The sequence below is a fragment of the Rhipicephalus sanguineus genome, chromosome 8 (assembly GCF_013339695.2).
Source record: "Rhipicephalus sanguineus isolate Rsan-2018 chromosome 8, BIME_Rsan_1.4, whole genome shotgun sequence".
NCBI lineage: Eukaryota > Metazoa > Arthropoda > Arachnida > Ixodida > Ixodidae > Rhipicephalus > Rhipicephalus sanguineus.
In genome coordinates, this window is record NC_051183.1 from 149,556,014 (window position 1) to 149,580,860 (window position 24,847).

Sequence of the window (24,847 nt, forward strand, 5' to 3'; positions counted from 1 at the left end):
AGCGATCAAACACCTTTGAAAAGTCCAGAAAAAAGCAGTCAGTTTGTTGGTTGTTGTTCAGGTTAGTGTGTAGGTCTGTAACAAATTCAAGCAACTGTGTCTCGCACGATAGGCCCTTTCTAAAACCATGCTGATTATGAAAAAAAGAACTTGTTAGTCTTAAGGTGTCTGTAAATCTGCGAGGCGATAATGTGTTCCAGTAACTTGCAAGAAATGCATGTCAAGGAGATTGGTCGGTATTTTTCGCACGATGATTAAAATACCGGTATGATTTTTGCCATTTTCCAGTCTGTAGGAAGGAGGCCAGTCGCGAGTCACTGCTTAAATATGTGAAGAAGAATTTCACTTGACACTGTTACTGTATTTTGTAATATTTTTTAGTTTATACCATCTATGCCACAAGAAGAAGACATCTTAAGGTTATTTATGAGTGATGATAGTCCCTCCAATGTGATTTCTATAGGTTCCATGTATTGGTAGCTGAAATCAGAAACCTAAGGTACGCTTGAAGTGTCCTCCTTCGTGAATACGGAACTGAAGAATGAATAAAAAGCAGATGAACACTCGCTATTTGGAAGAGGAACGTTACTGCTGCTGTGTAAGCAGATATCATTAGATTCGTGGTTGGGGCTTATTACTTTCCAAAACTTAGCTGGATTGTTTTTAAAATATTTGTCGTTTGCTTGGCCTAAAGCTGAGCAATATGTTTTAAGATAGCATTTGAATTCTGCCATGAAGATGATGTGCGAAGGCTCTTAGCGATATTATACAGTCGTTTCTTTCTGCTCCTCATGTGCTTGGTGTTCTTGGTGTTCATCATGGCTAATGAAGCTAAATCACTCCAAAGCTAAACTCGTCTTCTTTACACGAAATTCCAGCTGCCTCCTGGCCACATATACACTTAATCATGATTAAATTTGAAGCAGCGCACGACGACAGACACAAAAGGAACGAACGGGACACCGCTGCACTCTTAACTACCTAGTTTATTTCGCAGAAAGACACACACAAAAGGAACGAACGGGACACCGCTGCACTCTTAACTAGTTTATTTCGCAGAAAAACATGGTTAATATACAACAAGACGGTGTACCACGTGCTACAATGACGTTCAAGCTACATCATATTTTCTAAAAAGCATACTTCGCAATCGCTCAAAGTTATCGATGCTTGGCTAATGCAGTAATCTTTTCTTTTTGCGATGTGGAAGGCCTCGATCACTTCCCTGGTCACCTGATCTCTGTGACTGGAAAGTATTTCAGTCTCAGAGAACAGCGGGGAGCAGCCACACTCCGAACAATGCCGCCTTATGTGTGAGTAAGCATTATTAGCTAATGCTCTCTTGTGCTCCGTCAACCTTGTATTTATGCACCGGCCAGTTTGACCGATGTACATCTTCCCGCATGACATGAGCAAACAGTATACTACTGCAGTCCTGCACTCAACAAACGAAACAACGTGCTTGACAGAGCACCGAAAACTATCCTTTTTTGTTGATCGCCTCCTATCCAGCCTCGCGCAGATTTTTCCTAGTCTGTTAGGAGCAGAAAAAACAACATGTATATCATATCGGCTGCCTACATTTTTCAGATTATGCGATATACTGTGTGCATAGGGTATTGAGACACATTTCGTTTTCTTTTCTTCAGAATTCCTATCTTTTTGAGGCTGCTCCATAGACACACCACTGCGCACATGACGAACCAACTTCTGTGCTGATCTGCGCAGAACATGTTCTTCGTAACCCGCACTAGCTAATCTATCTACTTGTTTATTGAAACTGTCATTAATTTGGTGGGGACAAGATTTTGCCAAGGCAGCACGGAGGCATGAGTAGGCTATGCCTCCGTGTAGTAGGTAATCTTGTAGGTAATAGTAGGTAATAACATAGAATCCTTGCAGAACCGTGCTGCTCACTTCATTTTCTCTGACTACTCTTGTTTCACTAGCTTCACTGCCTAAAGGTAGGTCACCACCTTCGAGAAAAATTTTACAGTTGCAGTCCAAAAGTTATAATTATGGTTTTGGCTTGTAGGGCTTAGGTAAATTTAAGCTTTAGAATTATGAAACTGCTCAAAATGTAAAACACAATATTTATAAAAATCAAAATCTGCCAAAATATGCATGTTGCACCAACAGTCACAACTACAAAATGGTTGGTGCGATTGAAATGCAACTTGGCAGCTACGTAGTAAGGGCACTATCCTGTGCATCTAACCTCCATGATCGCCCCATCTCTAATCTAAGGCACGTTATTGTAAAAAGAATGAAAAAGTTTATATTTGACAGGTTTGTTTTGCACACAATTGGCCATAGTACAAAAAGGTACTGCTCATTTTCAATAATACTGCTTGAGTGCACAACTCAACCTATAAAGAAGTAGTATGCAAAATTGTATGTAAAAATGTTTATCAGAAGGAAAGTTATCACTGTTCGCATAAGTGTAGGATGCAAAAAATCATGTTTTGAGAAAAATGGCTTTAAAGATTTCAGTCGAATGTACATATAATAAAGAAACAATCAATATGTCTGAAATTCTCCAGCATCATAGCTTGGGCCCTCCTCTGAAGTGGCGCATTCTCCTTTTGAGCGAGCTGAAGCACACATATTTTTTTAAGCTCATTTGTGTCTCCAGCTGACTCTCATCTATGTGCGCCACAGCGGGTCCACGCTTGGTATATTGATTCCATAACTTACGTTGATGCTTCTTTTTTGTCCTATACTTTGCCATATTTCATGGAGTACTGTAACTTTCTCCTTGAAAGGCCACAAATGAATCCAAGAGCTTGAAGTGGTGTACGAAAAAGCACAGACGGCCGAGTAAGAACGCGCACAACTTAAACAACAGAGTGCCGCATCCGTGTAGTGGAAATTTTCAAATAAATCGAAAACATCATGCCCCACAAGCTTCAGAATGTACTTAGACACTTAGCATTATGTAATAGTATGTATAAGGAAAAACATTTATGACGACATGGCAGGTGTTGTGGAATCAGAAACCTTCAGTTTCGGTTTCGAATGCGTGTTAGGTTGGAAAAATGGTCAGAACTGTCGAACGGCTTAAGATAACTACATAATTTTTTTTGCTAAATATTCTTGAATAGACAAGGAGCTTGAAAATGTCGAATTCAAAAAAATTCTGTTTTGAAGGTGGTGACCTACCTTAAAAAATTGTGCAGGTCTTGATAACCTTTCCATCATTGTAAACTTGCCCGTTTATCTCTTTTTCATAAAATTTATTATCATCCGTTCCTTCATGACGATTTTTTCAGTCACCCTTAGCCATCTTTCCACACCGTCATCACCCTCTCAAGATCAAACACATCACATGCCGTACTTCATCTTTTGCTAATTCAGTCATACCAAAAACCATCATTGAATGGAACCAGCTGCCTCGTAAAATTGCAATAGAAAGCCAAATTCAGAAATTTAATGACCTTTTAAACCTTAAAGTTTAATGTTCTGCTCTATTCTCAATTACCCATTTGATTCTTATTTTGTACTGTATTATGTTATTCTGTTATCTTGTGTTGCGTTATTATGTTGCGTTTTTAAATATCTTTTTCAATATTTTCAATATGTGTTGCGTTATTGTGTTGCTTTTTTCAGTATGCTTAAGCAAGTCTTGTTATTTTTGCTAATTTTTATGTTTGCTGTCTCTGTATTGTATCTTTTCTTCTTTTTCTACCTCCCTATGTAATACCCTCCCAGTGAGGGTGTTCGGGGGGTTTCCTGAAATAAAAAAAATAAATAAAAGTCACCTCTTCACTTACCCCTTTCAGACGCCACCTATGAAGAACTGTATGTAAACGTGTCAAACTGACACAACATTATTTGACGGCACGCAATATTCTATTGCAACAAAAATAGTGTCATAATATATCAATTTAGGTGTTATAGTTACTCGTCCTAATTAAGTAGTAATTAAATATCTATTTATCCTGAAGACGTTGATGTTCTCTTTTGGCATAAATAGAATGAAATTTTAGGCTAGAAATATTGTTAAAATTCATTCTTGGTTATGTACATTTCGAGCAAAGGAAAATTATACTTTCCACAGTATGTACTATGTTCCTATTGTATTGTGTTCGTTGTCCTTTTGTCCTTACGCAGCTAACATTGTATAATGGCGAGTTTATTGTTTGTTGAATAACGTATTTTCATGCTGCATTTTATTTCTTGTCTGCTTGGTAACCACTCCCCCTAAATACACAACAGTAGACTGCAAAATGAAGTTAAATGAAGAGAAGTGTCCACACCGTCATCACAGGAGGTTCGATTCGTCCAAAGCTCGATATATCTTGATGTTTCTTAGCCCCTAGTTGATACAAATAGCAAAATCGAGTGGTGTACACAATTGTGTACATAGCGTGTCAAACGGTTAATATTCCTCACGGCATTCCTTGCAAGCACTGAACGCTCATGATGCAGTCCCTTTCATGTTGAGTTACAGTCCGATTTTAGGTGTCTACACTCCTTTAAAGGCCAACTCCGGCGATTTTTCGAGGTCGATGGATCTCAATGAAATTCGCTGGGTACGTTCCTTTGCACGTTTCCGTCATTTATGCCAAATTACAGGCTTGAGACATGCGCAGATTGTTTGCAAATGAATATTAAAGATTGTCTGCAAACGCCCTCCTGGCTTCCCACAATTATTGGCAACATTGCGTCTGTGACGTCAGTGTTGGCAAGGCGGCGGAAGTGACGCAGCCGAGGGCACCGCTAACTTCGGCGCTTCGGCCGCTACAGCGAGCGTCTGCTGTGCACAAGGCGACAGACAGCGTTGGTTTGGCCGGCGCTTCGCTGGTCGTCCCGGCTGTCACAGTTTTCATACTCCGCGCCGGCGTCACCGGCATGCCTTGCACGACTTCCAGTTCGTTCGTAACAACGTCTACTCATACGTAGACAGTACACTCGGTTGGGTTTCGGTTTCGGTGTTGGGCTTTTTTGCTTATTTAAAATTATTCTCCAATTTGCCGAGTATTTCTGCTATCGGGCCCGTAACAGGAGCGTCTCAGAAACATAAAAGCACCATTACTTTGACATGGCCAAAACATCGCCGGAGTTGGCCTTTAAGAGATGCAGTTGGCCTGTTTTGGAATAAACAAAAGCAAAAACTCCCTGCATTAAAAAATTATATTTTTATTATTTTTTAGTCAAAGTAATATGAAGTCTCAACACTTCCAAGCTTGCTCTTGTAATTGTTGGGTTCATTTATTATTTCAGTGAAGTAAACAAAGGTTAAATTGCACAATAGTTTCACATTAGTCACAATGAAGAAGCATCCAGAAATATTGCACGAAGCCAGGTGCTGTCCTCGTCGCAGTACTTGTCCACAATGAGCAGAGCATTGGCACCTGATGGTGTTCAAGCTCCTTAAGGACCCAGATTCACACTGTTTTGGTGGTCAGCCTGTAAGTGGAGGAGATACCAAAGTGTTTTTAAGTACCGAGTTCTGCGACTTGCTCTCTAGTGACTTTTTTATTTAGCTTTGCGAAGGAAAATGAGGAAATGGAAACAGTCAGAAATCCTAGATGTATCAGTACCATAACACAAGTCAAAGAGAAGGCATAAAATTGAATACAAAGCACACAAGCAGCACACCAAAGAGAGGACCCCACAAAAAAAATGCACACAATGCTATGCATTGCTAATGGAATTGTGCTCTTGATGACACAAATTTCTATCACTAAGCTTATCCAGGTATACTTTCAGCAAGCAGCACATCTATAGGGCACTGCACATGGAGATACATGTCAACTATGGGCGTACACTATTAAGTTAACGTGGCTCACATTTTTCTAATGCTGCACGGGCGCATGAGGACTGCCATGTGGAGGCGCGTGGCAATGATTGAGATTGCATGTGCATTGAAAAGCAGCAAAGGTGGCTCGATAAGCCATGAAAGCACCATTTGCAAGCAAAAAAAAAGAGAGATTGATTAATTTGCATTATTAGTGTGTTGTTACTGCCATGTATGTGATTATTGTACCAAAGTCATTAAAATCAAGTTTGGTGATTTTATTATTTATAAATAAGTGAATAAATATACAAATGAAGTAAAACTGTGTTTTGTTTGCATTACTTGGTTTCTTCCACACCCCATGGGCATCGGCGAAGCTTGACGAGACCATCAGAAGATTCTGGTGGATGAGGTGTATTGAAGATATCTCAGTTCTAGCTTAACTAGTGCTTATGAGTAATTCAGTTTTTCAAAGCTTATGCAAGTTTTGAAGGCCAAAATGCAAGGACTTTCAAGACCCTGTCACAAAGTTATTCAAGGATGTGAGGCAGCACCCCAAGTAAAAGTCTTTCGCTTTAACAATTTTACCAGAACATTACAGATAGCTTCATTGCATTAAAAATACAGGAAATCGATTAGAAATGTCCAGTCCTGCTCACAGTGAATTCCCAATATGCACGAAACTTGACAACTTGTATGCTGGGTAACCTTCAGTTCTCCGATTCAACATTTAAGTGTAACATGGGCCTGCAGCAGTCTGCTCTGTCAGAAAACATGCATGGGATTTTCGGCCACTTCTTCACACACTTGTCCAGCCCAGCCAGAAGAAGCAAGAACTCCCAAGTCTAGTGATTGGCAAACTGTAAATGTGAGGTTTTAAGGAAAGTAATTTGGTTGAATAATTTGAAATAAAGTAGTTAGAATTGAATATATAACATATTACACAGAAAAACGAGCAGTTTTATTATGATCCAACGACCTTGCACAACAGTTCTACGAACGAGAACTAGGCATGTGCAAATATCACTTGTGCTATTGTCGTCTGGTCTACTTTTGACAGTGTCCCTTTGTGCTGTTATACCTGCAATGTCCCTTTCTTGGTGTGAAGCGAAGTTGAAGCAAACTTATATTGAATTTAGGATTTGAATATGAGTAAGTTGCAAGTTATACCATATAGTAAAATATTTCTGTTTGAAATTTTCCTCCTTTGCCCATATAACAAGCTCTTAAACTTAAGGGCACAGGCTAGGCCCTATACCTCCCATGTATTTTAAGGTGTATTTAAGACCAATTTCCTCGGAAACTACAACCGTAAAATACCAAGCAAGCACCCCTACCTGAGCAAGCGCACCCTTCTCCTTTTCGGGAGACTTGAAATATGCGCCAATGAATGAGCAATGATCAATCAAAGCACAGCCATTGTCATTACAGGTAACATTTTGTCCTTGTGGCGACATGGTCTTCAGTTTGCTTGCACGAATGCTCCCGGTCTCGTTCTGTTAGTAGCTGAACCGTGTAGATCTCCAATTATACTACGCTCTCCAAACGGTGACTTTGTCAACACGAGCATATCTTTTGCCGTTGCAACAAAATCAACAAAGGTGCAAATAAACTCAAGATAAGTGCACAGAACCATGTCTCACTCAAGGCAAGTGGACTTGGTAAATGCCGCGAGTATTAAAAAATCTGTACCATGTGCCTTTAGGTAGCCAGACTGACTTTAAAAACCTGCTAAGCTCAGAGAAACCACCAGTATTGTTTGTAATAATACACGTTGGGCTAGGCTATGGTGTCAGCCATGGTCTTTATTTAGAACACCCTCATCTTCCTCGTCTTCCCTCAGTCCTTCTCCAACTTCTTCACCACGTCCACGTACACTCCCCCTCTTTGAAGACTCATCCCTCCTGGGATGATACATGAAGACGTTTCCAACAGTCGCAAACTCCAGCACACCGTCACCGTTTACGTAACCAACCCTCTTAAGAACGCCTTGTTGCACTGCAGTCTGCACCACTCGATAAGGTCCCAAGTACACCTGCTTCGTGCCGGGAAGGCCCTTTCTGACGAGTATCAGATCGTTCAACTGTATCTTAGGTATCCGCGTGTTGTGGCGGCGGTCGAAGTTTCTCTTCATATCTTCCCGATATCGCTGGTATGCTTCCGAAGTTTTTCGCTTTTCGCACAATTGCAGGCGGTCAGCAATGCGAAGCTGTTGATCAGCAGGAAGCACTGGTGCCTTTCCGAATGCCGCAAAATACGGGCTACAGCCGATGCTCGCAGTGTGCGATCGGTTGTGATGAGCAACAGCTGCCTCCAAGCAGCATTTCCATCCGCCTTGAAAGCTTGGGTACATTGAAATGAACTGCTTCAAATCTCGTATTATTCTTTCAGCCATGCCATTGCCTGCAGGATGGTACGGCACGCAGCGTCGCAAAGTAACTCCACGTTGCTTCGCCCACTCTTGCAAACGCTGGCTTAGAAACGCTGGTCCATTGTCTGATATCACTACTTTTGTACTCTTAAACATCTCACGGCTCAAGAGAGCAATCACACTATTCGCGTCTTCTCTTCCCGGCCGTGCAGCCACTGTTCTTGTGCACTGGTCTATTGCCACTAGGAAAGACTGTGTTCTTCCTACTCCAGCAGCCTTTTCCTTGAGCTCTGCAAAATCGACGTGGACAACTTCAAACGGTATGTCGGAGTGTTGAGGCAAGACCATCTCGTCCGTTCTCTGAAGGTACTTGGCTTTGTGAACTTGACATTGATGACAAGAGTGAACATACCGCTGGACGTCATCTTTCATGTGTTTCCACTGGAAACGTTGATGGATCTTGCGATAAGTCCTCCAAAAGCCATCGTGTCCGCCTGAGTGCGGGGAGTCGTGATAAAGTTCCAAGATTCGAGGCACCATTGTTTCGGGGACTGCGAACTTTCCGTTGAGGAACTGGAGTTCTTCAGTTCCCTCCCACAACAGGTTTGCGTTGATGTTTTCTTGATCAGGAATGACCGCAAGTCTCGAAAGTGCATCTGCATCCTTTAGGTGCTCCCCAGGCCTGTGATGGACCACGAATGTAAACTGCTGGAGTTCGGCCACCCACCTAGCGATCTTTCCTCTAGGCTCTGCGAGGTTAAGGATGTAAGTCAAGGCTTGATGATCCGTGAAGAGCGTGAAGCTCCTGCCATCCAGGTAAGGTCTAAAATAGCGTACGGCCATTAGGACTGCCAAGGCTTCTTTCTCCGTAGTCGTGTAGTTAAGTTGCGCTTTCGAGAAGGTGTACGAATAGTATCCGACGACCCTCTGTTGCCGGCTCCGCGGACAGTCGGCATCTCTTTGGTAAAGCACTGCACCTGTGCCATAATAAGCGTCGGTGTTCAGCTCTAAGGGCAACTTGAAGTCTGGAAGAGTGAGAACTGGATCAGATGAAATGATGCTCACAAGGCTGTGATAAACGGAATCACACTCTGCTGTCCACTGAAATGGAACATTCTTCTTAGTCATTTCTGTGAGGCATTTAGTTTTTGTCGCATAATCTCTAATGAACGACCGAAAATGCTCGGCCAAACCCAGAAATACCCGCAAAGAGTGTAAGTCATACGGCTTCTGCATTTTTGCTATTCGTTCTACGGATTCCTGTTTCGTTGTCTTGGTTGTCTTGGACGACGGAGCTGTCAGACGAAGCAACGGTAGCGGGCTTCGCGTAGTTTCCAACTGTAGTCAGAACAAAATTCTCATAATCTTGAAGTTTCATATTGATCCTCACTGTTCCTTTAGCAATTAAATCACTTGGAGTGAGCTTCGTTCTAGTGCTTATGTAGGAGACAAATTCGTCAGTGCTCACTGCTTCCGGAAGAGCTTGTTCCTCTTCATCTTGAGGCATTGCAGCCAAGATCCGGATGCCACCGCGTTGATTTGCTCCAATGGTGAAGTCCACCCAAATCTTGACTTGAATGTCCACACAGGAACTATACGTGGCTGCGCCAATTTGTAATAATACACGTTGGGCTAGGCTATGGTGTCAGCCATGTTCTTTATTTAGAACACCCTCATCTTCCTCGTCTTCCCTCAGTCCTTCTCTAACTTCTTCACCACGTCCACGTACATTGTTTTTTAAAAAATTCGCTTGAGGCAGAAAGCTCAGCTTCTACACGACCTAAGGGGGTGCGGCTGCTCGCCAGCTGGTCTCGGATACCTTGTGATTTTGGCTCAATCAAAATGCGGTATAATGTGTGGGGCACTGGACATTGTTAAGGAAGGCCTTATTTCACAGAAACAAAAAAAAAGAGAAAAACCAAATTTCATTAATAAAAGAAATTTACCTCACCCTGTGTCTTAAAAAAAAAAAAATTGGGGCAGCTACGCACCAGTGTTGTGATGAGTTGGGAAACAGTGTAGCTGGTGGCCTTCCCTAGCATGTCTGCAACCTCCAACTCATCTCCCTCCTCCACTTGCCTTCGATAAACTATGCTAAACTCTCTTTCTTTCATTATTTACCTTATTATTTTCCCCACCGGCACTTCATTAAGTGCATCACACTATTATGTACCTCTATCCATATACATGCTTTACTTTATTTTCTTGCAAATATGTCTTATTGGTATCACTTTCTAATACAAAAAAAATGTAATGTGCAACATAGTATGTATTTCTGGCACAACATCTGGTGAAAGGGCAGAAAAGATTCAGGGTCTGAGAGAGGCAATCTCACTGACTGTGTTGGTAAACTTGGGATTAATTGTGCGGCCGTCTTTTTCTGCACAGCCGATGTATTGATCCTTGCCCCCACCACCTGAAAGCTTTCTGCACCTAATGTATTTTTGCACTGCTTGCAGGATTAGCACACTTTTGACCATGTGATAATTTCATGTTATGTCGTCACGTAATGTCATCTCATATGACGTCGCAAATACTGCTAATCTGCAACATTATGACAATGTCATAAAGCCTTAATTTATGATTTACTTTCACCTTGAAATACAACCGTCCACTTGACCCCCCACCATAGGTTGGCAAAGTCACTCATGAATCGACTCACTCAGACTCAAATCGGGCCACAAGTATGAGTCTGAGTGAATCCGGGTGAGTAATATTTTGGTGAGTTTGAGTCCAAGTGAGTCTGGTTGAGGAAAATATTGGTGAGCCTGAGTCCGAGTGAGCTCCACGTTTTGTTGCCAATTTATGGTCCTATCTACTCATCTTCATCATTACTATCAACCTCATGTCGGCTTACATTTATACTCAAGTCTATTCACACTAGTATTCATGGGCCATCTCAATATTTATTGATCCGAGGCGTGAGTTAGGGGAAGGGGTGCCATGACCTCCCCCCGAAAACTTTCATAGGAAGTTCTTGATAAAAATATCTCGTGTGAGTTGCGTATTTCATAAAGATGTCTTTACTGAATTGATATATGATAATGATGATATATGATATATAATGATAGCTCGTATTTGAAGGTACAAGATCAAAAGGTGTGTCGTAGAGCACTGATTATGTGAGATATTGGCATTAAAGAGGATTGACACCATGATCGAAAAAGTCAATTTTACGACAACGGGCTCATGAGTCGACTCACTTGGGCTCACTCAGACTCAGGTGAAGCCATGAGTCTGAGTGAGTTGGGCTGAGTAATATGTTGGTGAGTTTGAGTCTGAGTGAGTCCGGTTGAGAAAAGGTTTAGTGAGTCTGAGTCCGAGTGAGTCCGGTTGAGAAAAGCTTTGGCGAGTCTGAGTCCGAGTGAGCTCCAATTTTTTTGCCGACCTATGCCCCCCACCATCAATTTCGTATCATTTTACCAAAGCATTTATGCTTATTGCTCTTTGATACTAATTTTACTGATTATATGACTCCAGTTTTAATCTATGACGCGCCTTAGTGTCTACTCTATCATATGCAACCTTTACCTCAAGCCGTTCTAGCCCTTTTAGATAAGCTTATTATTACAGCGAAAGCTGTTACGAGATCACAACAAGGGCTGATTCTGGTGCCGTAGTTGTCCACTGCCACCGGTGTCCATAACCACTATTGCACGAAATAAGAAAAAAAGCTAAATAAATAAAAAATGCCGAAGACACAATGGGCATCGAACCCAGACCCTCTGCGTGGCAGCCCAGCATTCTACCACTGAGCTATGCCGGTGCTTGAAACTCCGTTGCAAACTGACCATATCCAGGCTTCATGTCGGGTAAGGAATCGTGTTAACATGCGTAATAAAGCGTTTCAGAACAACAGGATATCACACAATGCGAATTGCGTAACGAGTGGGTCATTTAATGCTCCAACCCATTACAAAAGCCTCAGGCATATTTCTTCATCGTCGTCAGCCACAGCATCAACAAAGTGCACATAATGCCTTACAAGTGTGTAGCGGGTACCATGCTTTTCTGAAGAACGACGAATAATGGCATAGTGGACGCTTCCCCCCTACACAAAAATTATGATGATTTATGGTGTAGTGGGTACCATGCAAGTGCGCTTGTAGTAGTTGGCCCAAGAGTGTTTAAACAAATGCTCTAGAAACGCCGCTCTTCCAGCTTTCGCTGTTACTGTACTGTACGTTCCGCGCAGGCCTGGCAGTTTTTTTTTTATCATGGTTTTCAAACTCACACCGGTGCTTGGCAGGGTGATCTGGAAGATGGCAGACCGCGCCCATGACCTCCCCCCGCCCGAAATTTTTTAACAACCAAGCTGTGTAGCAAATCCTTCCTTGTCCGGCGAACAAAAAAAACTATCATCATAAACTGGTATGTACCACAGATATTTGGTAAATCTGGTCCACTAAAAATGAAGAAGGCAACAGTTAGCCCAAGAAATGGCTGCGAAGCGATGGCGGCGAGCCGAAGACCCCGAGTACGTACAACGAGCTTCTAGGTTGTTTTCTTGGTTGTTTGTAGGCCTTAGCTAGGTGACACCGATGTCCAAACTCGAGAGACAGAACCTCGTGCTGAAACCAAGCGTTCGCACCTCTCATAGATCTACAGGCACGTCATCATTGGCGTAGGCCTTCCATTGCTTCGGGGTCTTCTTGCTGCAGTCGTTGCCTTTCCCGTTCCCTAGTATCCCGAAGAATCGCGTCTTTTCCCACACCATGAGAGGGAACGGGAAAGGCAACGGCGGCAGCAAGAAGACCCCGAAGTGATAGAAGGCCTACGCCAATGATGACGTGCCTGTAGATCTATGAGAGGTGCGAACGCTTGGTTTCAGCACGAGGTTGTCTCTGGAGTTTGGACATTGGTGTCATCGGTGGAGTTCGGACATCGGTGTCACCAAGCTAAGGCCTAGAAACAACCTAGAAGCAACCAGATTAGTCTTCAGAATCGCCCAGCTATGCTGTTTGAAGCCTTGCGCGGCCTAGTGCAAGCTTCCCCAATTTTTTTTTCTTGCCACGGCATACAGAGTATAAAATGACACTTGAGCACACCTACCTGCCCGGTCTCCACTTCAGATCTGTGAGCTTGGCTCACACATGCGCTACCACTATTTCTGATATGCCACGCCTCAATTATCAGACGTGATTCTTCATTCCTGTGCCTGCACAAAACTGTGCATTCATCGAATTTTGGCATGCACTTACACTCTTGACAATGTAAAAACAGGATAGACGTTGAGCCTTCGGTTAGCGATATTTTATGTTCCAATAATCTCTCGTTAACACAGTGGCCCCCATGTCCTACATAGAAGCGGCCACAGCTAAAAGGAACCTAAATTTGTTGGTGTGTTTTACGAAACATTTGTTAGTCCACTTGTTGTCACCTCGCTGTCAACTTGCTCATTCTTTCTGTGCACAGCAGTACAAAACTTGCCTAGCTTATTGGAAGCTGTAAACACAACATTAATGCCGTACTAACTTCCCACTTTCTTTAGCCTGTGAGATATACAGGAATGTGAAGAATACCTATGACACGTTTCTTCCTATTGCTTTCTGCAATCATGCTCGCTCCTAACAAAACTTTAAGCGTTCAGCGACAGTGGCCACTGCAATGCAAGGATAACCCACATATAAAAGACGCGTAAGCTGTGCTTTAAAGCTAGAACTCACTTTGTGCTCACATGAATTGTTGAGGGAAAATTTAAGGCACGACATGGCTATACCATTTTTTACAACCTTAAAATGCTTTGACGAGAAGTGAAACGGTGGCCTTGACTATCTAGGAGAATACTGCCAGCATGTGCGGTTCTTCTGAAATGTTACAGAAATGTATAAAAATTGCATTCCATTATTCCAAGGGCATTCTTTAGTTCAGCCCTCCTCCATTTATCTCAAATTTCTTGCTCACTGAGCTAACCACAGAGTCAATGTCCTCACCGCTACAAAAAATCGAGTAATCGTGCACATAAAAAAAAACCTTTACAGAATTATCTAAGGCACCTTCTAACCGCTTCTCAATCTTGCTAGGTATAAAAAGTATCAGAGCAACCTTAGAACCAATACATATCCCCGATTTCTGCATATAAATGCCTTCCTTCCAACCTACCAGCGTCGACTTTAAATACATGGAAAGAATTTCTAGAAGAGCCACCATTGAACCACCACATTTCAGTAAAAACAGTTTCCTACACTTGTTTGTTAATACAGCCATTAACACATTTTAACAATTCTGGCAAGGAGTAATAAAGGTTTAGCAGAGTGACGAATTGGGCTAGTTGGTGGTCTTTCACGATTTCTTTCGTGAGGGATTACAGGACAGTTGGTGTGCAAACTTACAACTGATTTATTCACATCTTGTGAAGTGTCAAAGGTAGTTTAACAATCAGGTTCGAGGGTTAAGGTAAAGGGCAGAAAAAAGCAAAAAGGCAAAAAAGAAAACAAATATGATGCCAGAACATAGCATATGCCTTATTAAGCACAGACAAATTCTCGGCGGATCAGTGTATATCACTTTCTAGAAATTTTTTTTCTGCTTGCGTTAAATGCAACAGCAAGGGTGTGCTGATGCATTGCTCTTTTGCCCCTATGATGAAAAGGGTTTCTTTTATCTCCCTGGTATCTTTGTCACTGCAGTGTGCAAGCAACACGTGTCACGGAACTTTGGTGTACAGCATCGTTTTCAGTGTGCAACGAGGTGACCTGCTGCTTGCAATTGTTGGCAGGGGTATCTGTGTTCCAGGAGACGTTTATTAATACAGCGTCCTGTATGCCCTATTTATTTATTTATTTATTTATTTGTTTATTCATACAGTACTGCTAGCCTCTAGATGAGGCTGTAAGCAGGAGTGGGAGTTACAAGTACAAAACGAAGTGAACAAATCAAGATACAACAATTGTGTCACATGAATCGAAAAGAACAAGAAAAAAAAAATTCCTGAAGAGTGAGATACAAAGCATATATGCAATTTTTAGAGCATGGTATGCGCAAACTGACTGGAGAAAGATGACAGAACTTCTTCTCACGTAAAAGAAAAAAAAAAAAGAATGTGAAGATGCGATAGACATGTCATGTCAACTAACAGGGGTTAAAGAAAAGAGTTATAATGTGTTCACTAAAAAAAAACAAATAAGTGTAAGGCATATGGACAACATTTGAAACTATAACGGTTGTAAATTATTGTCAAAGCGATTACAAATGAAGAATTTGTACAAAAGAATCAGTAGTTAGACATTCCACAATACCGGCTGGCAGGCGGTTCCATTCACAAATTGTCTTTGGAAAAAACAACTTTGCAAGTTTCAGTGTGGCAGGGATATTCTTTTATTTTTTTACTGTGGTGTGAATGGGTGGCCCACCTGGACACTGGCTATATGTAAGTGTGTTTATGAATACCAAGTTTATCATGGAATAACAGGTGCATGAATTTTTTAACCGGTCGTGTTGGCGCCACTTTTGTAGGAATTCTAGACCTGCTTTTTTTACCAAAGCACTAGCAGAAGTGCGCCAGCTATAAGAACGATATACAAACCTAACCACTTTCTTTTGGACAGTTTCTAGTTAGTTTGTGTTTCCTTGACTGTATGGGCCCCAACCTATCGATGCATATTCTATTACAGGATGGACTACAGTTTTATACGCTATTAATTTAACCTCGTGTGTACATTGCCGCATATTTCTTTTTAAGTAACCAAGTTTCCACATAGCCCTCCGCACACCTTTCAATATGTGTGTTCATTCCACCTCATATCCGACGTTACTGTCACCCTGAGGTATTTATATCTGTTTAAAACAGCAAGAGACCTGCCGCCTATGCAGTGATAACTTAATGGCTGTCGTTTTGTGTCACAGTCATCGCAACAGATTTTTTAATGTTTATTTTCATTTGCCAATCTGTGCACCACACTGCAATTTGTGCTAAAGCATTGTTAAGTAGAGCCTGATCACTAGGATTCTGAATGTTGTGATAGACTGTGCAGTCATCAACATAGAGCTTAACTTTAACGAGATATCAAGAAGAACAAGGGCCCAGCGCAGACCCTGTGGAATGCCCGACTTAACAGGTACAGGATCTGAGCACACGTCGTCAATTCTGACACACTGGGCTCCATCATACAGATAAGCTTCGGCCATGCAAATAGCAAATCATGTATATTCTTTACCGCAGGTTAGGGGAATACTGCACACAACCTTCTTAGCACATAGTACAAGGGGGTCTTGGTGGTTTGTTGTGTACTTTTTCTTCAGTTATTGTTCACCGCTTTGCAGAATCCCTTAAAGCTTATGAAGCGCTGAAGACAAAAAAACACTGACACTGCATGTTCACCCTGCTTGTTTCATATAGTGCAAAATGCTGTACAAAAACAGAGCAACTGCTGCTTTGCTGAGGTCAGTGTGTCCTTATTTCTTCGGTGGCGCATGGGTTTTTGGTTTCATTTTTTAAAAATTTTCGCTGATTCCTACGAGCATGCTTTGGGAATAGCCAGTGTTTTTTAATCTTTTAAACTGATGGTTTAAGGCTATGCTCTAAAACAGGGGTCTCAAACTCACATCAGTTATCGGACTGCAGTTATGAAATTTAATCTTACAAAGGGCAGTGACAGTGAAAATGTCAGAACTGCGTGGGGAGGGAGTGGGGGAGTGTAAGTAAAATGTCAGCTAACATTGCCATTTGAAGGGAAGCCTTTCCCATATCTCTTATATTGGTCATTTCTTAAGGGTATTTGGCATGTCTATACCGATCTCCACAATGACTAATATCTGGACGCCGATCCTTAAGTTTAGTTTTTGTTCTGCGGTGGTGTTTCAACACAAGGTGACCGCATGAGGTGTCTGATGAAAAAAAGATCCTTATGACCATTCACATTTGTGTGGCTTACCCGAACAAAGTGTTATTAATCACGACAGGCAAGAAAATAATACCAGCACCATTTAGCAAAGTCACAAAAGTCATCAAAAAATATAGGAAAACTGTCATGCGTGGGCTACGGGCTGCTAGCGAAAGGTTGGCGGGCTGCATGCGGCTGAGACCCATGCTCTAGAAGATGATGGCAGGACTTTTTCACTGCTCGCCAGATGCATAAATAACGCCAGGCCTATGCAGAAAGCACAGCACAGTCACAGCAAAAGTTGGAAGAGCAGCACTTCTACAGTCCGTTGTAAACTCTCTTGGGGCTACTAATACAAGTACACTTGCCACTACGCCATAAATAATAATTTTGTCAAGTTGGGAAGCACCGACTGCGCCATTATTTATCATTCTGCGGAGAAGCAAGGTACCCGTTACACATCTGCAAGGCCTTATGTGCACTCTGCTGATGCTGTGGCTGATGATGAAGAATTATGCCAGAGCCTTTTGCAATGAGTTGGAAGCATTCAATGACCCACTAGTTACGCAATTCACATTGTGCAACACCTGTCTACACAATTTGCATTGGGTGACGCCTGGTTCTTATTTTACTCTTCTACCATGCTATATTACACATGTTAATGTCGTTTCTTCCCGGCATGAAGCCTGTGTAGGGTCTTTATGCAAAGAAGTTTGAAGCAGTGGCATGGCTCTGTGGTAGAACACTGGGCTGCCAGGAACAGGTCAGAGCATACTGGAGTGATACAAGAACTGATACAAGAACGTATATGTTGACATCGAGCACCCCCCCCGACACGCACAGACGCAAACACACAAACAAAAAAGATCCTGGCATAATGTGCATATGATCTAACATCTTTCTTGTTAATCTCAACTGCTGACAAGTTAGGGTTGCCCTCTCCTTTGAAACCGAAAAGGTCTGACTGGGTTGATATTAAGGCATTTGATTACCTCACATGAACTTGTGTCACTGGCCCTAGCACCTGCAGAAAGTAATGCTGCTCAGGAATCCAGGGTTTTGATTTTGTACTTTTCAGGGTGTAATATCTTTTTCTCCATGTTTTATAATTTTTTTCCTAAAGCTTGTTTTTATTTTTGGCCTGATCCAGCTCTGGCTGTTGACCTGCAACATCAAGGGGATGTGGCCACAGGCATTATGATCATCATCATGTACTGATCGTGAAATCGTGAAAAGAGACAAAGTAGGATATTAATAGTGTCTAGCACGGAACACGACAGAGATGAAACATGGAGTAACACAAACACTCTCTGTCTTGTCTCAGTCTTAATAGTTCCACGCTTAACACTATGAATACGTTGACCAACAAGACCAAAAATCTACCCTTGCTAAGTGTAGGTTATTTCGTGTTTTTCCCTTCTTGTTTGCAACAAAACAGGTAGAATCCCATTGGTTTATTGAGAAAACTTTTATTGGCAGAAGAAAAAAGAGAGAGAATGCAAGCTATCATGGTATAGACCCTTATTCCAAGGTCAGCTCACTGGACTTTTTGTCCGAGAGAGCCAGGTAGCTGTCTCATCTCCTCTTTCGAAGCCATGCTTTATGCAGCTGCCTTTTCTGCTGTATGCGGCATGCTGCGGAAGAAGCATATCCAGAGGCCTTTTGAAGCACTTCAATGTGGTATGTTTAACTGCAGGTGCGTCTGCACACCGTGGACATACTTATGCAAATCGTGCAGGATAGATTCCATTTAAATAATGAATTAGGACAGGTACGTGCCTGAATTCAGCATCCGACTAATGAAGGGTTAACTCTTTGTTAGGGTTTAACTCTTTGGCTGCAGTTGTGACTCCAGAGCGCCAAGTTTCGACTGACTGATCATTTGGACATACATACCCCAACTGCAACCACAAGCAAGAACTGCCATTAGTGCCGACAGAGACATAGGTAGGTCCACAGAAACAATTAGTGTCATTACTGATGTGTATTAGAGTCATAACTTGTTAAATCATTGCAGCTTGGCTAAAGCGAATTCATTATTGCAATATGTTCAAACCCTTCAAAAGTAATCTAAACTAAAAATTTTCCCATGTCTTTGCATAGCACAACACTATATGAAGACAAAGCATACTGAAAAACACAGCTGTATATACTATGTAAATGTAAAGAAATGTCAAGCATTTCTTTACCTGAGTCAGTAAAACTGTATACTTTTTAGATTGGCAGCACTAACAGTGGCAGGACAGTCAAAACAGGAGACAGGGAAAGCTTCACTTAAAACTGACTCCTCAGTTTAACCTTTATTACTGAGCCCTTGGCTGCAGTTAGAGAACAGCAAAATAAATGTGCAGTTCTTGTTGGTGTGGTGTATCATGTGAACAATATTTCCTTCACCACTTTCTGTGCAGGCCCAAGAACATGCATACCAATAGACCTTTTTCAAGCACACGAGCGCCATCAACGGGCGCGCAAGCACTCATGGGAAATGTGTGTACGCCGCAGCAGCCGCCGCGACGAGCGCGCGTGCCTCGCGCTGTAGCTTTCCGCTTGCGCCGTGCCGGGACTTCATAGACACAGTGAATTTGGCAAGGTGCAACATGTTACTGCGCAATTCAATCCCGAACTTCAGTGCTTAGCTGCGACAGCCTCTCGACGATTTGCATCTCTCCCACTGTTGGGCCAGTTGAGCTAGAGTTACTGTATATGCTACCTTTAAGCATATACAGTAACTCTAAGTTGAGCGGCTCAGAAGCGTCACCTTTTATTTATTTTTTTAGCCCCACTGCGCCTTACGGCATAAATAAAAAAATACAGCTCGGTTGCCTACGAAATGCAGGAGCGGTCTATGATTCTCGGATGCATTTGGAATCAACGTCCATTGACACTGTCGACGACTACAGTGTGAGGTTCTGATATCTGAAGAGTACACTAGAAAGTGTAGTCGGCATTTGGGGAAATGGGATACATCCATTGCGTCGCTCGCACCATATATGTAACGAACTATAAGTGCCTACTAACCTTCGTTGGTGCTATAGCTACAGGTTGGAATAATACTTAGTGCGAAAAAAGAATGGAGCAGTACAAGGAAGGAAATGCACAAACCAGCGCTCACACACAACTGAAAGATTATTGCACGCGTGAAAAAAAGCATTAAAAAATGCGAGTGCGTCGCGCGTGTCATAAAGAGGTACGAAAAGTCAAACAACCAAGGCGTGTGCTTACAGTCGATTAATAAAGTAGAATTCCTTGTCTTGTAACGACTGAGAAGATTGACTGACACAAAGTGTGGCATTATTTGTGACATGATATGCCACCGAAATTTCTCGCGTTGTCTGATTAGGTTGATGGTACAAAATTACTGTGCTTTCGAAGATGGGATTACATTTTCATGACTGATACAGAGAGGCGAGATGAGACAGCTCCATTCAATGAGTTTCGATGTACGCTGAGGCGCGTATACGTATTAATACATCGACCAGTCTGGCCGATGTACATGTGGACACAAGAAAGAGAAATTTATGGTTAACTCCTACACAATTTACAAAACGATTGGCATGCCTCTGACCGCATTTTTCTTTGCCAACCGCAGACCCCTGCGACCTTAATGCGACTGAGCTTATTTGGGGCGGTAAACACAACCTTCACCCCCACATCCCTTCCCTACGTTCTTCAGGCCATGCAACTGAAGAACTTCTTATACATACGTGGAATAACTGCAGTATTTCTAGTTTCTTTATTATTTATGGATGGAGAACATCCATGTTAATCTTTCTTTGCCATGCGAATAGATTTTCGCGAACTGATACAACGATACGCAGGATATCCCGCCTCTTTGATCACTTTGCAGCTGGAAACTACTGCTCATCTTATGTGCGCAAGTTTTTTTCCAATGCCTTGCGTAATCATGACATCACAATTCCTCGTTTAACAACATTCGAATGCGCCGACGCGAAATTGAACACCGATTTCACTGAACGCGGGCTACAGTGCCCGCGAACATGCTCCGCAGTTAAACTTATAAGCATGTATCAAGAAACTGCAAATTATCAGAGCAAGGCATCTCACAAGTGAATTCTAGTCCAATCCCTTTTTCTTTACACATTTAGGATGTGCTCACTTCTTTGTACAGCGCATGACTTGTCAATTAAAATAATATAATAATCTGTACACCTGAACACTGTAACACCTCTCTACAGTTTGGTTAAACCCTATCACGAGCCACTATGGCATTAAATGCCGTAGTGGCTTGTGAACAAGTAATCATTGAATAAATACGAATTCGGTGTTCCAGCTCACATTGCTCACGATAGCACGTTATTACTGCATGTATACCGGCACGTGATAACTTGCATGCTGCTTAACTGCTAGATCCAGTATACATCTGCTCGGTAATATACCTACACTGACTGCATCATTTCTTTCGCATTTCATGCGTAGAGATACATGCAGGTGCGTTCAGACAGGTAGCCTTTAGTATTTAATAATAGTCAACCAGCGGTGACGTGTTTTTTTTTTCGTTTGGTGCTCCCACGGCGCCAACGAGCAGCGAGCGACGGAACAGCGGGCGGGCTCGCCGTACACACTTTTCCCATAGTGCTTCGCGCGCCCTCGTGGGGTTCTGGGATTGCTTGAAAAAGGTCTATTCCTGGAGGCCCAGGTACGGCGTGTGCCTGCCATGAATGCACACAATCCGGCTTACCTCGAGATTCTGAAGGGCCTTGGAGAGGAGCTGGCTCGTGTGCAAAACAGCACGGATGGAACTGCGCTGATGCTGGCACTCAAGGCTACCGCTGCAGCAAGACGTCGCCGGGCTCGTCAGATACGAGTGCAGCCAACCAGCATTGCCAGGCGTCGGCCAAGGCTCACGAGGGGGTCTAAGAGGATGCCTGCAAGGCGCCCAGTAGTTGAGCCAGCTGCCAACAGGCTAAAGAGGCCCCATTCTCTCAAGCTAAACGTCGAGCAGAATGTGCCCAGTGCAAGGCTGCATTGAATGGTCGCTGCCTCCCGCCTAATGGGTTTTATGGCAGCCCTAGGCACAGTGCCAGCCTGGTTTCAATAACAACCTTTCTAGGGTTTTATGCGCCAAAAACCGTGATGTGATTGTGAGGCACACCGTAGTGGGTGACTTCGGATCAATTTAGGCCATATGGGATTCTTTAACATGCACCTAAATCTAAGCAAAGGAGCTGCTCATCATACAGGCTGCTCATCGCCGCCACTGCACTTAGGTGCTTCACCTATCCTTGAATCAAAGTGAGGACAACGACTCCTCACGTTGGCTGTTGTGACATCATACCCCTACAATTGGTGACCTTAGCCACAGGCGCAAGCATCTGGCTCTGCACTGCTACCACAGTATCATGCATACAGTCATGTTAAAGAATGGCACCTACTAACGGACAACCCTTGGCTCCTCCAGCTGTGGCCCATTCAAGTCACGCTGTCAAGTCATGTTGTCATGCAGTCACAATGTGGTATTCCATGATGATTGACTTTTGCTATGCCTTACCGTTAGGAGCTAGTGTGGTCCTCAGTGCTGTCAGCCCTCATCACTGAGGGCTGACTGAATTTTTGATGTACCACAAGAGCGCCCAGACGTAGGCGGCTAGACAGACACGTAGATAGACAAGCTCAAATAGCCTGCAGTCTGCTAAGAAATGCTTCGCATTTCAAATGGGGCAGCTAAGCAAAATGAACAAATGTAACAAAAGTAACTCACAAAAGCGAAAGAGGTCAAGGTTCAGTTACTTCAGATGTAAGCAACATAACCCTGGTTGCACAGCCTAGTTGCACGGCAGCAGTGACCACAATGCCAGTAAGACAGAAAAGGAGACCAGTGAGCAGACCTCAGAGCATGTCTTTCCTTGAACATGTCGACCCCTGTTCTAGAATATACAGTGGTCTTGATGTTGTGAGAACAAAAGCAGAAATAGTAATCATGTCAAATAGAACACCTTTCTGCTTCCTTTGTCTTGATGGCGAGTTTCTCTGAGATCTTTTGTTATCAGTAGGGGTGTGCAAATAGTGAATTTAATCTTGAATCGAATAGTGCCGAATAGTGGCCGAAAATGTCAAATATAGATATCGAATACAGAAAGTTTTATTTGAAATTGAAAGAAAGAACAAGGAAATAAAATCTGCTCATGTCTTCGAACACATAACGCGGTGCGTGACTACTACCGAAAGACTATGAATTGTCATGACACAAGCAGTTTCACATGACCTGGCTTCAGGCTCTCTTGCCGCGATATTAAGGTGTTTCCTGCAGTTCACTGGGTAATCAACTAAAACTTTTCGCTGTTCACTGGGTACCTCAGTAGCAGGGGTGGGAAGGTATCACAAAGCGATTATGGCGATACCTCGATAAAGTGCAGCTCCGTGCTCTTTGCAGTATGTTAAAGGATCATCCTTTCTTGTGATTAGGGGCTCAGTGAAGTATTTGTGAACCTCTTGCCTATAAGACCTGAGCTCAGTGTGCTGGTTATTTTTGGTTGCCAGCAGTTCGAGTCTCACAGAATGTTCCCTGGCCATTAGCCATGAGGCGTGGAAACAACATAATCTTTTTTAAAATGAACATGCACTCACTTTTGAACCAGCATATCGATGAAAGTTTTAACGAAAGGTGAAAATTTAATGAAGTTTAGCGACTTTAGCGTTAGTTTTTGCCATCCCACCCTTATCAAATTGCACTATTGGCCTTTGTCGTGTCTTTGATATTCGTCGTGTTGAATTATTCAAAACTTCAAATACTAGCTATTCAAAAGTCAAAACGAATTATTCTATTTGAATTCGAAACTTGAATATTTGCACATCCCTAGTTATCACTTTGCCAGAGTGCGGTTGCACATTTCCAGTTGTCTTCTGAACTTCAAAGCACTACAGAATTTTCTGTCATCTTTGCTCTGCACACATTTACAAGTTATTTACCTTGCTTTAATAAACATTAATGTCTGTGTGTGTGTGTATATATATAAAACATGTTTATGCTTGTGATATACCAATAAACCAAGAACCTCTTTTGCTTGTTCTTACTTCATGGGACACTTTTCTTGTTAATAAATTGTTATCCCTTGTTTTGTTCTTTTTTTCTGCATGGGTACAGTGATCACTAGTGGCGGACGTGATTTTAGTAAGCCTCCCTCGAATATATATTTTTACTGTGATGAAGCGTTAAAGTGTAGACATCATGGAGAGTAGAGCCGTATAGAGTGCACTCGACAATTTCATGGAGGAGGGTTGCACAATACTGCCAGATCACACAATATACAGCGGGAGGAAAGAAAGCCGAAGCCACAAACGAGTGCGGATAAGTGCGAGTCTCCCTTGCCTTCACTGGAGCACAGAGCCGTATTGCGGTGAAGCCATGAAAAAAAAGCATATACTCGAAGAGCTCCCTATTTTAAGTTCAATTTCCTCCTCTTAAATTTATTCCACTAAAGGCAGTGCTTTAGGGCTGCGTGCTTTTCTTTTATCTTTTAGCTTCGCAAGTTTGGAAGCGGCAGCACGATAAAGTTTGCGCGCAGGCTTTTATGGTCGCACGCTTGCATCGCCACTAGCTAGTGGAAGCTGCGCTTGCTGCCCGAGCAACGTTCGTAGCCTTAGATGACTGACAGTATCAGAAACGCGCTTTTTAATAGATCCATGCTGAGCAGCAACAAAAACTTACCAAGTGGAGTAGAGCAATGTCCGTCGCGTTGTTCTTCGCTGCAGGCTGTGTGTGTCCGCTTCAATGCATCCTGGACGAGACGGCTTTCGGCAGCGAGAAGTGTGCGCACAGCGTCTCTCGAAGCACTTACTGTCTGTTCACGAGTATCCGATTCATTCGTAAGGCGTTTGCTATGGTCGCGTCGTCAGGCATGGAGAGCCAGGCACAGGCGCGGTCGCTGTGTTTCCGCTGATACGAAAACACGG

The 24,847-nt window shown here is 42.7% G+C and overlaps 1 long non-coding RNA gene across 2 annotated transcripts; it reads right to left on the reverse strand.

Annotated features, from left to right (window-relative positions):
• Positions 1-5,163: 5,163 nt before the first annotated feature.
• LOC119402396 (uncharacterized) lies at positions 5,164-24,779 on the reverse strand. 2 transcript variants are annotated; one of them, XR_005185784.2, is made up of 3 exons: positions 24,603-24,779; positions 21,636-21,822; positions 5,164-5,412 (listed from the first exon to the last, which is right to left on the reverse strand). It is a non-coding gene; the product is annotated as an uncharacterized LOC119402396 (long non-coding RNA). The 2 variants fall into 2 exon arrangements; XR_005185785.2 differs by lacking the exon at positions 5,164-5,412 and adding an exon at positions 5,874-6,143.
• Positions 24,780-24,847: the final 68 nt, after the last annotated feature.